This window comes from Lactuca sativa, chromosome 1 (genome assembly GCF_002870075.4).
Source record: "Lactuca sativa cultivar Salinas chromosome 1, Lsat_Salinas_v11, whole genome shotgun sequence".
NCBI lineage: Eukaryota > Viridiplantae > Streptophyta > Magnoliopsida > Asterales > Asteraceae > Lactuca > Lactuca sativa.
The window spans coordinates 183,272,139-183,287,465 of record NC_056623.2 but is presented as its reverse complement, the minus strand read 5'-3'; positions in this window follow the sequence as shown (position 1 = coordinate 183,287,465).

Sequence of the window (15,327 nt, the reverse complement as noted above, 5' to 3'; positions counted from 1 at the left end):
CCCTGCAGGAAGTAAAGTCCTGGCTTGGGAAGTGTTTCGCTATGAAGGACCTTAGTGAAACTGCCTATATCCTAGGGATAAAGATTTTGAGAAACAGGAGTAAAAGACTAATTGGACTTAGTCAAAGTACCTACTTGGACAAAGTGTTGAAAAGATTCAACATGCATAACTCCAAGAAAGGTGAGTTACCCATTCAGTGTAACGCCAGATTGAGTAAGACACAAAGCCCTAGTAGTGAGGCTGAGATAGCATAAATGAGTCGATTTCCTTATGCTTCAGCTGTAGGATCGATCATGTATGCCATGACGTGTACTCGACCTGATGTAGCCTTTGCTTTGAGCATGGTTAGCAGGTATCAGGCGAACCCTGGCAAGGAACACTGGACCGCGGTAAATAATATCCTCAAGTACCTGCGAAGGACTAAGGACTGGGTCCTTACCTTCGGTGGGAGTGATGACTTGAGAGATGTAGGGTATAGTGATGGTAGCTTCCAGACTGATAGGGATAATTTCCGCTCTCAGTCAGGCTGGGTCTTTACCCTAAACGGAGGAGCAATTTCTTGGAAGAGTTCCAAGCAGGAGACAGTGGCTGATTCCACTTGTGAATCAGAGTATATAGCAGCGAGCGAGGCAGCAAAGGAGGCGATATGGCTAAAGAACTTCATCGGAGACCTTGGAGTTGTACCAGCTATAAAAGAGCCAATGGAGATTTTCTGTGACAGCAATAGTGCGGTTGCCTTAGGCAAGGAACCAAGGGATCACGGGAGATCCAGACACATCGACAGAAAATACCATTTTATCAGACATCGAATTGAAGAAGGACTCCTCATGGCGAAGAGGGTATCATCGGATGAGTACCCGGCAGATCCCCTCACGAAGGGACTGAGTAGGGTTAAGCATCTCCAGCATGCTTGGAGCATAGGGCTGAAGGTTGATATAAGTTTTAGTAGTTAGATAACCCAGAAATTTGTAAAGTGTAATTGACATTAGATGATGAATAAAAGGTGTTTTATTTATGAGTAAAGTGTTGCTATCTCTTGTCGATCTTTTACTATATTTCTTTTGCATGTTTTGACTTCCAGAATAATTATGTTTGGTATATCATATTATTCAAACCTCCACAGTCGGTCATATGTCGGAAGTAGGTATGAATCAAGACTGTCATGATTGATTGCAGAGGTCTAAGGTGTTGGACATGGCTACAACAATCATGAGTGCTCATAAGTTCTGAGCATTGGACTCAACCCACGCTCACTGGAATCACTTCATGGAATTTTATCTCGAGTGATCGTGAGACGGTAATATCATATAAGTCTTCAAACCTAGAGATATGATTTGTTACTTACGAGTTGGTTATGCATTGATTGTACATAAACGCATTGGTAACTCGATGTTATAAAACGTGCTTTTGTGTGTAATTCAATGAGTGGTAGAACAAACATATGAGTCGAAGTTTATCTGTTCCTTCTTGGATTAGAAGCTGATATCTGGGCCCCTCGATGATTTTCTTTTGACCTATGTACCGGGCCCGGTCAGAACTAAATTGATGTGTTCAGTTGAGTTCTATGTCAAACAAATCGGAAACCGGGAAACAAATGTTGGACAATAAGCAAGACAATGTTCCATGTATTTGTCCGGCTGATATCTAGAACAGAGGATTATATGATCACTTATCTAAATGGCGCGTTCTACTTCAACAGAGTTTAAAGAGCTACGATTGCTGATCGGTTCCTGAAGTTATACTTGCAAATATAGTTACTAGACTTATCCAAGTGGGAGACTGTTGGATATAGTGTCTAAGTCCATAACTATATTTGGTATGTACTTGACCCGACCCGACATAGTCCATTTGGGTTGCACTTCACCCGAACAATTTATGGATAATATTTGAGAATAGTACAAGTTATGATTTATTAATATATTATAAGTTCTAATATATTAATATAAGATCATATTATTTAATTAGTAGTGATCTATAATTAATCTAGGATTAACTTAGTGATCAAAGATATTACTAATTAAATATGGGCTTCTATATTTATATAGTGTGGGCTTATGCTTATTTGGAATGGGCTAGGCTTGGATCGAGAAGTACATGGATACTCCATGGAGCTTTAACCCATGGATCTCATGGAAATGAAGAGACATGGGTATTAGGGTTTACATGGATGTAACCCTAATCCACCACACTATATAAAGGAGGCTTTGGCTCTTGAAATCACACTAGTTGACACATGTTGAGGTGAGGGCCGATTTCAAGAGAAGTGTGACTAATCTCTCAAAGTTCCAAGTTTGTGGTGATTTGTGACTTTCATTTGAGGCATCCACATTATTGGTGCTAGGCTCTAAAACTTCAAGGAATAATCTACAACTACAAGGTAAGTGTTTCTAGTAGCTTTATTTGATTCAAGTTCCCCATGCCATGCTAGTTAGGATATAAGCCTTGGAAAAATAATTATTTGCATGTATCTTAGACAAACATAAATCCAAGGTTTATTAGGGTTGCATGTACACTTAGGAAGTGTTAGAATGCTCAAAACCCATCATTTATCTCCAAGATGCAATCACACATAGACTTTGCTTGCCAATAGGGCTAGAGTGACCTTGAACTTGTGGGTTAGGAAGGATAATTGGAGGAGGTGGAGGAAGTGAATTTCCAAGAGATTTGGGAAGATCATAGATGTCTGAACTAGACATCTTTTTGGGAGATATTCAAGATAGTTGATTTGAAGTCCTTAATATAACACCCAATATGAAATATTAAGGCTAGGACCCTACAAACTATTTTATAACTTGGAAGAGGGATGCCGTAATCCAAGCTATATAATATTTGAAGGTAGGTGAATGACGATTCACCAATTTCTACCAAGATAAACGAAATGTATTATTAGGTTTTAATTGGTTTTGAAACTCCTAGGTTCTTTTGAGATTCATTGAACTTTACAATGGCATGTTTCAATCTCGAGTGTGCCCTTCAGGTTTTGTGACTAGGATGCCGAGGATCACGAAACAAGGTGTGAATAACCATGCAAATATACTTGGTACCCTTAATATTTACCCCTCAATCGATGTGCCGGTTAACCACACACGCTCCACCAATGCTATGATAAACATTAAGTTACCCTTTGCCTACCTTGTTAAATCAAGCTAGTGTGCCGGTTAACCACACACGCTCCACTAACTGACTTAAGAAAGTGCAAAGTGTAATTTCATGGGTTAGCACCAAATTCACATTTTCCTAAGTAACTATGATTGGGAATTTATAGATGTTTAGCTACATAGTATTTATCATTAATACTTTTAATGAAGGGAGAATTATAGTCCTTGTCCTACCCGTTCGGCTAAAGACCCTCCACCAGTCAAGGAAGCCGTGGGTGAGAGTGGACACCCATTAAACTGCCATTTTATGGGCAGTAACCTTATACCCCCCTTATAGACCGACTTCGTGAATGAAGTCTACTAATGGTAAGACGACTTCCTCTTATACATATATATAGATATTATTAACTTATAATGTTATAAGGTATAAGGGTTGAATTTTAACTTTTAAAATTCTAAGGGCTTAACATGGAATTAAAGTATTCATGGGAAAAGTTTACAAATTCCAAAACTTGAGGACAAGTTTTGAAATTATTCAAAACTTTTCATTTCATAAGTTATGAGTTTAATGGTTCATTAAAATGAAAACTTTTCATTTTTTTATGTAACCTCTTATTCTTTAATAACACTTTCAAAGAAGTGACTCCTAAACATCCATAACTTGAGGACAAGTTATGGAGTCATAATACTATTTAATGAAAAAGACTCTTCATTTTTTTTGTGTAACTTATGACACTTTTATAACTTTTAAGATTCATAAATGTGACCTTTTATGTAAGTTGAGGACAAGTTACAAAAACACATTTTATGAACTACCTCTAGATTAATTAGGATTGAAAACAACTAAAACACAATTTTTTTTCATTAATCTAAACTAACTCATAAATCAAGGAAACATAAAACTTTTGGTAATCCATAACTTATGAAGTTAAATGATGGTTTTATGGCGAAATTTTTCATGTTCCATAACATAAGAATAAGTTATGGAATTCTTTAAAACAATAACACCAAATTTTGTAACTCCATAAAAACTTTGAATCAGTTTTTTTTTTTAAAAACCTTTTCATATCCATAACTTATGGAGGTTTCAAAACACTTAAGATCACAACTTTAAAAAATAAAAAAAAAAAACAACTTTTGACCTCCAAAATTTTATGACAAAATTTGTAACTCCTTAAAACATTTAGATCAAACTTTTAAAACTAATAAAATAATCATATCATTTTATCTTTTACTAAATTTGACCTAATTCAACTCACATATCAAATGATTCAAATTTTACAAATAATTAGTTTTTCACAAAAACAAGTAATTATCTTAAAATTTGACAAACGTCATCTTTTTCCCTGTTTTTTCAACTTTGAAAATAAAACGTTTTCATCAATATTACAAAAAAACAATCAGTCTCTGATACCACTGTTGGGTTTTGAGCATTCTAACACTCCTAAGTGTACATGCAACCCTAAATACCTTGGATCTATGTTTTCTCTATTATACATACAAATATGAATATCCAAGGTATTATCCTAACTAGCATACCAAAACATTGATACTAGGGTAATAAACTAGATAGAATACATACCTTGTTGTTGTTGCTTGACTCCATGAAGCTTGAGAGCCTAGTGCCCCAAGTGTGACACCTCTAATGGTTCACACAACATCATGAACACTTGTAATAACCATGAGAAAAAGACACTCCAAGCTCAAATTGACTAGCCCTTATATGTGTATTACTTGTGTCAATTTCTTGTGCTAAAGGGGTCCTTATATAGTGTGCACATTAAGGTTACACCATGTAACCCATGACTTTACCCATTCCTTATGCTCCATGGGTTTTAACCTCCATGGAATATCCATGGACCACCACATGGGTTAAACCCAGCATAAGGAATCTTGGATCATAAGCCCACATATATAAGAATGAATGATTTACACAATCAATCCCCATATATTTAATTAGTCTCTTTTGATCAATAAATTAAGTCCAAATATATTCTTGATCAATACTAATTAAATAACATAATTTTATATTAATATATTAGAACTTATAATATATTAATATGTCACAAATGTCCTCTTCTCACAAATGGTCTATCCAAAGTTTCCGATGCCATGCAACCCAAATGGACCATGTCAAGTCGGGTCAAGTCTTACCAATTACAGTTATGGACTTAGACACTAATCCAACATAACTGTATCCGTCCCAAGCTTCTATGCTTGAACCTTATCTGCTGTATGCGTGACATTCCTGAAGGGTCTTCTGGAAATACTTGTGATAAGGTTTCAGAAGGTATAATACTCCTCTGGTGAGTGTTTTGGGGTTTCACTACGAGAGATGACCTGGAGGTCCGTGTCGAATTTATGTTTATGGGAGACAAAGGTTCTGATATTTAGCGGGTTAGGTGAAGGGTCTTTTTGTAGCCTTTAAATAGGGAAGGTGAGGACTATACCGATCGAAATCTAATGATGACAACAGTATCTTTTTAGGTACAAAATGTGTTAAGATGTATTCGTAAGAAGTGCTCATTAGGGTGATAGAGTATCTTGTGTTTCTTTTCAGTGTGTTCCGTTTGGTTCGATGTTATTATTACTGCAGATGATTCGTACTACAGCAACTAGCACTGGTAGTGAGTTGGTTCTGATAGCTAGTAATGCTACTTTATATTATGATCTCTGACAGGTCACTCTATGATCGAGCGGTATATGTATGTCTTAAGTAATTTGATATTGGTGAAATCGTCAAGTGGGTGGCTCCACCATAATCCCACTATTAGACATGGAATAGGAGTCAGGATGGAATTATTTGCTTTAAGTCTTTAGTATTTTGATTATAATTAACCCTGATGTATGCACGAAGTCATCACATCTTATAGGTAATGATCCTAAGGTCATATATGAATGTCTTTGATTTGATTTGTACGAGAGAGTATTTTAACTACTTTTAGGAAGACGGTAATTTTAGAAATCATACCAAATTCATTACAAACATATGGTACATAAACATTTTTGTCGTTGGAAACATTACAAAAGTCCTAATAGGCTTTCGCTGGTTCAATTGTCAGACTCCTCCTGCTCCTCCGTCATTCTTCTCGGTTGGACAGTCTCTCTTGAAGTGTCCCGTTTCACCACATACGGAGCATATTGGACTTACACCAGTATTGGTGGTTGAAGCGATGCGATGGGTCGGGGTCCTGCAGAAGCCGACGGTATGCCCTTTCTTGTTGCAGTTGATACATCGTGGAATCCGACAAGCTCCTGTGTGATGGTAGTTACACTTGCTACACTTTGGAAGTGTTCCCATATAATGCTTGTCTGGTGCTTGAGCGATAGATCTTGTGGCTGATGTCGAGGCATGTGTTGTGACTGCTGTCATAATTGTAGGGGTGGCCATGGGTTGTTGTATTTTAGCGAATCTTTGAGATTGGTTGCGCTCCTTTTTGTTCCAAAACTTTCGCTTCTTGCTCGTAGGCTTGTGGCCTGAGGCATTTTCGTTGGTAGACGCCCGCTGGTGTTCTTGATTGTTATTGCAGTTTGTATTTCTGACACCATCTCCGTGCCTACTGGCGTGGTTAGCATTGAGCTGCGCCATGACGGCTACCACGGCTGCCATGACTGCAGCTTGAAAAGTAGCAGTCTATATGTAAGGTTGGTGCCTTGCTAGTTGGTTGGTTGCCTCTTGGTGAAGACATAGCTCCGTTTCACGATGAAAAACGACTTTGTGAGTGGGGATAATTATCTCAAGTGCATTCTTACGATTTATATTCACATGTATAAATTTTTGCACATTGTTGTACTATTCTTAGTGTTTCTACTAACGTTCCTGAGACGGAGTTATGGTAGTGGGTAGAAGTAGGTTTCGTACAAGCGTTAAGCTTTACTCATCTTAGGATCATCTTTGTCCAAACACACTTAGCTGGGGAGTTTTGATGGGATCTGGTGCATTAGTGCTGGTATGATCGCACCCTATAGGTCTACGAAGAAGGCACCTCTCAACCGAAGTGTTTACAGGTGAGACGGTAATGAGTGTTTAGATTGGCTGTACGTCGCGAGTTTTCTAACTAAAGTTATCTTAGTTCAATTTGTAACGTATTTCGGTTGTTTATGGTGTTCTAAAATCAGTTCATAACGAGAGTCTATATATGATAAACTCATGTATTTTAGTAGTTATGTATCCAAGTGAAACCTTGTAATTTGATCCAAGCTAGGTCCTTATTATGACCAATTGAAGTATGCTTAGTTATATAATTAAGATTAAATAGACCTTCGAGTCTGTTAGGTATGTCCTAAGCCCATCTTGTTAATATGATTCTAGTAATTATGGTTTCAGCGAAAATTTTGACCTCGATCATACCAGGAAAAGTTTTGATAGCAAGTAGATCTCTCGATTAGTATGACCATTTAAATCGCAGTGTCGTGCTTAAACCTAGAATAGAGTAGCACCAACGCATGATCATAAACCTAATTTACAAGGTCTTGTTAGCGGTATGAACTCTACTCATGACGATCTGTCCCTTGTGATGCCTAAGGCAAAGTCGATGCACCTTGCAGCTCTGCCAATAGACGTGTGGTTGTAATCATCCTCTCTTTGAATGTCGTGTGTCTACCCTGTTACTCTCTTGCCTCTGCCCGAGCAGTGATATGGTGCTAAAAAGAATTTTGGTCTCTGAAATAGTAGTCTCTTTCCGAGTCTCGGGTATGTGAGACGGTAGGGTCTGTAGTAGCGCGCAGTTTCTGAACTAGGGTTGTAGTCTCCCTGTTTTAATCCCCGATGTTCATGATCTGTTGGGTCTTTTCCAGGAGGGCTCTGTCAGTCGTTCCCCCGTGGTTGAGGTCATAGCACCCTCATTGGTCTCCACATGGTGATTGTTGTCGCTGTTGTCGACTCCAAACCTCGATCACGGTTGCCCAACGAGGCCTAGGTCCGACGTAGTCGCAATGGTTTGCGGGAACCCTGGCTATGCATGGAGGATTGATTACCTCCGGTTCCGCTTCTGATTCTATTCATAACCATCTACCATTTCCCTGGTTGGGAAAGTAGGGGTCGCCTGGTAAGTAGGATCTTGCTATGTTATATGTGCGAGAATATGAGTGGAAGAGATAATTAATAGGCGTCTAACTCTATAATTAATTACTTATAGGGGTGATCCTTATCAGTCATGTCTATAATCACATAGTGTATACCAGTTACATATAATCTGAGATAGAATAGACCTTCGAATAAATGACTCTACTCTAAATCCACAACCAAACAAGGAACAGGAAGTAGAGCAATAGTCATAGATTTTGAGTCTATAATATCTTCAATTATGTATAACCTTGGCGTATGCACTCAGTCGTTAAAGACCTACTAATAGGGGTCTTTAGTTTTCACATAAGTTGGTTATAGTATTGCAAAATACTCCTATAGTATTTTAATGTTTGACGTATGCTTTTCAATGTTTGTTTTTAGATAGAATTGGTAAGTTTTTAGACTTGTTGCAATGCCACAACCATTCCCGGGCATATCCTAATCACCTCTAGGTTAGACGTAGTTGATCAGGCTATGTCCTTCCCAGACCTGACTATACATCCCCAAGCCTACTTGTGCCATTCAACAATCATTACTTTTGTTTTGTTCTAGAATGATGCTGAACTTAGTATGTATGCATGCATGTATACTTTTAATAAGAAACTATTTATTTCTAAAAGTATAGTTATTTGAAAAATGTTAAATCAGAGACCTTAGTCCCAATGCACTTATAGTTTGTATATCTTATGTGGTTCGATATACTTAGTTCACTATAAACAAGGCTCTGATACCAATCTGTCACACCCCTAAACCAAGGATGGCGGAAACGTCCAGGGGTGGAGAACTTCATGTATAGTATCACAACAACGAGTATAATAGTACTCAAGGTAATTACAAACATCATAAATATAATTGAAAAAGTTACACCAAAGTATATGTTTACATGTTTCAAATCAATTACATTATGATGACAAAATGAACTGTTTGACGATTTAACGTCCCATCCTCAAAATGATGTTGGTTTTCCTGCTTCATTGATTTCCTGAGAATACAAGTAGTTTTGAAAAAGTGTCAACAATTAAGTTGGTGAGTTCATAAGAGTTTTGTTTGAAAAAGAAACCGTTTTCCTTGTAAAGGCGACAAAGTATGCTTCTAGAAAATCCAATATTTTCTTTATTAAGTGAGATGAATACTTCTATGTTATGCGATAATGAACCCTAGAAAGACCTATAGATTCCTTCTATAATCGACCAGTGTATACAAGTTATATAAAATTTAATTTAAATAAACCTTCGAATATAATGGGTCTGCCCTAGGTCCACAACCAAACAAGGAACAGGAAGTAAGGCGAGCCCACCAATTCTAAGTCGATTATGACTAGATTCTTATATAACTCTATCATATACACTTAGAAATTATAGTTGAAGCCTAACAATTCTAGATGAAATATAGTTTTAACAGAGATATGATTCCAAATAAAATCCTATATTTTCCTTATAAAAGTTATGTGGTCCTAATTCCCAGGACCGAAAATAAAAAAGTATTTGCCATACTTAAAGATATACAAGTGGTTTTAAATTGGCATAAAACCGTTTGTGATTTGGAAGTGAACCCCTTTTCAAAGTAAAATTTTCCATGTAAACTTGAAAGATAGTTAACTACCTATGTGAGTCGCTATAACCATACTATGACGAGAAATAACCTGCACAACGTTTTTCAAACGTTAAGATACTATGGCTCTTGTCACCCATAGACCTGCAGGTCCCACTGTAGCTTGCAGCAAGGTGTAGGGTATCAAACCCAATATAGATCTATACACAATTATCATTCTCTCCCTACAAGAGACTCTGGTTATAACTTACAGGAATTGGGATCCCATACTCGAACGTACGGGGAGAGAATTGCCTCACAACCTAAGTTAACTAGTTTACACATAGTTTGATATTAAAACCACTTCAGTGAAGGAAGTAAAGTCACCTTTTCTGAATAAATTAGTGATATGAAATCCTTAAACTATTACTATTATAGTTTATCATGTAGGATATGAAAAACCCATTTGTTTTGTGAGTAAAACCTTTTTCATGTAGTAAAAATCCATAAACTATGCCCATTGAAGTTTATTATATGTGTTCGAAATGAATGAGTAAACCTTATCATTAATGACTAAATTTCAGTTTATGATGATAAACTAACAAGATAATACATTAAATATTTAGAACTTACGGTTAGACACTTTGCTCAACATATTACAAAGTGTTATGCAAGTTGTAAGCTGTTAACTTGTTTTTAACCTTTCGACACTGTTTTAGAAAAATCATATAAAAATCATACGAAGTCGAAAACTGACTCCGTAAATTCTGAGAGTTCATAACTTGTGTCTAGTTTATTCATAATTTTTATTATGATTGTTGGAAGTCTTTAACTTGTGTTAAAATGCTCATATTCAAAGACTGGTCCGAAATCGTTTCTGAAATGATAGGCAGTTTTGTAAAAATCACCATATATCGTAGAAAAATCCTATGGAGATGTGCAAGTAGTCATTTTCAAGGTATGAACCTGAAATATTTGCATATTAAACAGTTTTAAAGATGTTAAGTTTATGATAGTCAAAACAGTCCGTGAGTAAGACTCAACTTTTCTGATGAAGGCTATTAAATGTGTTTAGTTATGTTCTTAATGTTTTAACTTGTATTCCCCCCCTTAAAACTTAAGAAAAACATAAAAATATAGGGTTATGAACTCACCTTGTGTGATTTCATTTGATGAATGTTGAAGGAAAGAAGTGTTCAACTCAAGAACACTTGGAGGATTGCTTGAAGATTCGAGAATCTAACACAAATATGATGGAGTTTGTGTAAGGAATCTATGATTTGAGTAAAAGGAAGTGTAGTAACCATATGAAGGGTGATGATACTTACCAAATGAAGAAGGAAAGCTTGAAAAATGCCTTCGAAATCTCGAAATTGTGAGAGAGAATTTGAGAGAAAATATGTGTTTAATCTTTGGTGGAAATGATGGAAAATGAGTGAAGTGAAGAGATATAGGAGTTTTTAGCCTTTGACCAAGAGTGTGGCTGATCAAATGGTGGGGAAAGTACTCTTCAATGACCAGGTATGGTGGAAGGACAATGGTTGGTCATGGAGTCGGCATGGTGGTGGTTATTTGTATCAAACACTACGACAAAGTCAACACTCCACCACTAGATCTTACTTAATAGATTTTATTCTTAAATAAGGATCTCCTTAAAAATATGGTGAATTTATGAATATGTGGGACGTTATATGTCAAAATATAAGTTTGGGTGAAAATCCCTCGTTAAAATAATTAAAAACAGGCTTAAAACGGAGTCGTGGTTTAAAATCGGGTGGAAAAATGGGAAATCCGAAGTCAGGGGCGAGGGTCCTGTCTCAAAAGCCTTAGGTCCGCAGGGAAGACTTGGTCGCTGAAGTGGATCCGAAGGGGAAAGGACTGCGGTCCGAGCAGATACCGCAGGCGGGTTCGTCAGGAGGGATCGTGGGCGAAGTTCGGATGCGGTGCTCCAGGTTCAATGGTTGCAGTTCGGTGGCTGCAGCTACTCAAGGGTGACTCCAGTCTTGCTTCTTGGGACTTCGACTCAAGGAGGGTTTGGTCCCTATAAGGGGACTTCAGCCCTAAAAGGCTATTTTCTAATGTCTTTTCCCGTTTCGAGTGGTTTTTCACCAAGTCAACTGTCGGGATGCCCCGAATGATAAAAGTAAATCAAAAGAGGTTTTGAGAGAGATTTGGGAGACATTTGACATACTTGGAGAGATTTTGCATACTTGGAGAGATTTGGGAGTGATTTCACATTCTTGGAGAGATTTCTCATATAGAGAGAGATTTGGGAGAGATTTCACATTCTTGGAGAAATTTGGGATAGATTTCATTTTCTTGGAGAGATTTCTCATACAGAGGGAGAGCTTTTGGAGAGATTTGACATACTTGGAGAGATTTGGCATACTTGGAGAGATTTGGGAGAGATTTCACATTCTTGGACAGATTTCTCATACATAGAGATATTTGGGAGAGATTGCACATTCTTGGAGAGATTTGGGAGAGATTTCACATTCTTGGAGAGATTTCTCATGCAAAGAGATTTGGGAGAGTTAGAGTGGTAGAGATTGGGAGAGGCTTCTTTTGTGACCTTTTTGAGTGTTTGGCTCTGTAGTTCAAGGTCCGTAAACCTCGTTAAGTCTTGTTATGATTGTTATATGCCTCGAGGGTCAAGGAATAATGTTTTATTGAGTAGTTTCATCACTTGCCCTGATTAGGGTTTAGAATTTCCGAACACGTGAAAAAGCTAAGTGATACTTCATATTAAGATTGCAAGTTGTTCGATAAGAAACATAATGGAAACCCTAATATACAAGGGTTAGATGAGTTGACTGGTTTGACTTGTTGACTTTAGTAGACTTTGACTTGGCCAAAATTGATGGTTGTCACGCTTAAACCTTAGTTATATATTATGTATATGTGTATAGATATAAAAGTTCCTACATCAGTTCAACACCTTTCGATAGCAAAGGTGTACAAACGGGCTCAGTCATTCAAACTATATTACTAGTAAACTATAATAGGTATAGTTTAGAGCTTCACTACTCACTACTTCTAGTACAATGAAACATTCAAGAGTCAGTTCATTCATGAGTCAATACAAAATTACTATTTTGAGAAACAAAAAGAACATAATATGAGAAGAAATTAAGAGAACATACACTACACTCTACAAGAGAACATACAATACACTAGAACAGAGAGAACATACAATACACTAAAACATACTATACAAACACTAGAATACTATAACATTAATGTGAGCCAGTACTTTATGGCATGACAATCTACTGTTGTGTCACGTTTTGTAACCAGAGTCTCCTAGAGGGAGAGCGTGAATTTATGTATAGATATATACGGGACTAACCGTCCTACACCTTGCTGCTAGCTACAGGGGGACCTGCAGGTCTACGGGTGACAAATGGCGTACCATTTCGACGTCTTTGATCGTCGTGTTTTACTAGTCAATCAACAACCTCATCACATTTTACCTTAATTAACATAATGGTTTAAGGTAGTAAGTACATTAGTAGTTACTTATATACAATACTACAATAAATTGTTATTTTCCCATTACATTCACATTGTCATCCTCTCACATAAACGGTAATGTAAACTATATTTTGGTAATGATAGTCATACTTGGGAAAATTACTCACTTTTATAAACAAACAACATACAGAACATTCGGGCCTTGGTAGAAGGCTACTTTTAGTAGAAAATATAGGATTTTCTAGGAGATACAAAAATTTACTACAAACACTTAGAAACATTTACATCAAACATTTACAAACACTTTCATACAAACAATGACACTAAAATACTTATGAACTCACCAGCTTTAATGTTGATCTATGCTTTCAAAATAACTTGTATTTTCAGTTCACCAGTAGATAGGTACTGATGACCAGGTTTTGAGAAGATGGAGATTTCGAGACTCGTCTTTATTTTAATTATTCATGTTTGGTGTCTTATATACCATACACAGAACACACTTGTATTAAATTATATTATTAATGCAATGGATGATGTTGTTGCTTGTTTATTATTATGCATTGTTATGATACTGTACATCACGTCCTCCACCCCAGAACATTTCTGCCGTTTTGGTTTTGGGGTGTGACAGTTTCCATTGATAGAAATATTGAAAAATGGATTTGATTCTTTCATTTGTCGCAGTGTCATAATTTACCAAATAAGGAAAGATTCTCATTACCCAAGTTTCGGTTGGATAGAAACTTGGAATCATGCAAGTTGTATTGTGTAATGAATGAGAACCTTCATCTTTGGGAAATTAATACTAATTACTTGTTAACATGCATATGTGAGTCAAGTGAAGGACTAGGAGATCCGGTACACTCGGTTGTGTGCTGATCAGGTCCACCACAAAGAACAGTAAGACTATTCGTTATGATTTACTAAAGTTAAATATGGTTATACATACAATATTAAGTATAATTCTGAACCATTGGAAAAGTTTGAATGTATGGGAGAACAAATAAGAAGAATCAAATTAGACAGAAAGGTAAAGTTTCTCCAATCTGAAAAGAAGGGAGAGTACTTGAGTATCGTGTTTTATGATTATCTTAGTGATTATGAAACCATATCACAATTGATTCTGTTAGGAAATCTTAGTGCATTTGTATGGCTAAGAAGAAGAATCGTGAATTGTTGAAATGGTTAAATCAAAAAGGTGAATCCTACTTCGTTCCAAAATCGAGTCTTAGAGTAACACTCCAAGATCGAGCCTCGAGTGGCATATTCTTAGGAAAGGTATATAACACTTTTCAAATGTAGAGTAAAATGTTTTCTACTCTTGTACATTTGAAATTGATAAGTTGTGATGTTTTGGATTAAACAAAGACCAACTAAGACCAATTGTCAGAAATATTTGTCTTGATAAGAAACCACACTAATTGTTGAATATTTGTTTGTCAAGTAATGTTTCTTGACAAAGAGAATCTTATATGTCAAGAGGTCAGTGGGAGTCTTAAAGATCTTGAAGAACTAATCAAGAGTAAACCAATTGTTTATCACTAGCACACGACTTGCAGTTTATAACCTATCTTGTTGACATATTCTTGTTTCTATGGCCATTCCAGTTAAAGTTGACTATGCATGTGAGTTCTATGAGTTCTCAATTGTTTGCATAACAACTTGGAAGCAATGGTAGGCCCTTTTGCTGCCAGGTGGCAAGAAATTAAGATTGAACAAGTTCAATCCATATGAGTTTTGATTTGTCACTAACCTTGTCTTGTGATTATGGTTATGACAAATTCACATGGATAGGAACACGTACACCATAAAATCTAAGTGTCATAAGGTTTCTCTCTAATTCATGAAAATGATTGTGAGGAAACGCTTTCACTAAGTAGATTTTAAAGAGATAGCAATTGTGATATTTGCATTCTCAAATTCGTTTATGATTACGACATCCCTCTTTATAGTTTGAATTTTGAGAAATGGAAAAGGTCTAAACATTTGGGACTTATTGTTGTAAGTTCTAAAGTTGTTTAGACACACATCTGAGCTATCTAAGGAAAGTTGTATGAGTTTGAGAAGCCTAGATAAAGTCTTATCGAAGCATCTTGTGTCAGAAATCTGAACTTTGGTAAGGAAGTCAATAAGTATTGATTTCTAGAAGTCCAA